The 1,228-nt window shown below is 36.6% G+C and overlaps 1 long non-coding RNA gene across 1 annotated transcript; it reads left to right on the forward strand.

The window, feature by feature from the left end:
- The first annotated feature begins 147 nt into the window (after window positions 1–147).
- On the forward strand, window positions 148–1,022 carry LOC107575988 (uncharacterized). The gene is made up of 3 exons (XR_001607973.1): window positions 148–220; window positions 466–521; window positions 901–1,022. It is a non-coding gene; the product is annotated as an uncharacterized lncRNA (long non-coding RNA).
- Window positions 1,023–1,228: the final 206 nt, after the last annotated feature.

A 1,228-nucleotide genomic window follows, 5' to 3' on the forward strand; every position in this document is an offset into this window, starting at 1 on the left:
CGGATATGCAACTTGCAAAGTTAGAGAAGAATGTCTGAGAGAATAAGAGTTTAAGGTGCCAGCATCTTAGAGTTTATGCTGTTTAATGGGGATGGTACATCACAAGGACATTTTAGGTGGCCCTAGTGCCCTGTGTAGGTTTAAAACATGTTGTTTGTCCCTTTTAGCCCACCATAGCTGACATCCTGAACATTGGTTGGTGGGCTTCTGCAGCAGCCTGGTGAGTGAATTGAAATGATGCCTTTTGTAACTTTCCCAGTTCACACAAAAATCACACTAACCCTCATGTTCCAAACCTTTCTTTTGTGGGAAAACAAGAGGGGATATATATTTTTTTAAAGTGCCTCATTTTATGTTTTGTTGTGTTTTACAAGTGAATAGGATTGTTTTGGAACCCAAAGACTTTCATTATACGGACAAAAACATTGTTCTTATCAAAATCAATATTTCTTCTGATTTCTCCAGGTCGATATTGCAGCAGTTGTTTGTCAGCATCACATTTCCTAATTTCCTTGAGGCAGGTAAGATCCCGACATTAGTAATGTATTGCTCTGAAACGATGATCAAGCCACTGCAATTTGGCAAGATGCCTGTTTTCATTGTCGTCTGGTGTACTGCCAAAACTACAGTGCTAATGAATGCTAATGTTGAATTAATGTGCGACCACAGAGTGTGACCACATATTCTATTTCAGAATGTCAAAGACTATAAATGTGATAGGGGCATGGTGTTAATTTTGACTGTATTCTGTGTACTTTGGGAAATTTTGATTGAATTTTTTTATTGACTGATTGACCGTTCAGTGGGTGTTATTTAGCCACTGAATCAACAGTAATTCAAATAAGCACTTAAAGTATTGTAGCTCATGGCAATTGAATAGCAATTGTGTTTTGTTCACAGCGGACCTAGATGAGGACCTGTCTGAAAAACCATCTAAAGAGAGTTGCATCAAAGAGCAGAGACAGTATTTCTTTGGGAACAATGAGACAACTTTTAAGGGGACTGTGGATTGTCAGAACTGCTCCAGGTGAGACTTATATGGAACTTAATCGTGGAACGAATTTAGAGAAAAAAAAATTTGGTTGTCCGTTTAATGTGATAAAGTTTCAATATAAAACATATTGATTGCTCCTGACCTTTACATACGTTTACCTACAAACAAAGCAGTTATCTTTATTTGAGAAAAAAAATCGTATATTGATTATTATAATTATATCATTTGTTTTCG

This window comes from Sinocyclocheilus grahami, unplaced genomic scaffold, assembly GCF_001515645.1.
Source record: "Sinocyclocheilus grahami isolate Dianchi unplaced genomic scaffold, SAMN03320097.WGS_v1.1 scaffold3084.1, whole genome shotgun sequence".
Taxonomy (NCBI): Eukaryota; Metazoa; Chordata; class Actinopteri; order Cypriniformes; family Cyprinidae; genus Sinocyclocheilus; species Sinocyclocheilus grahami.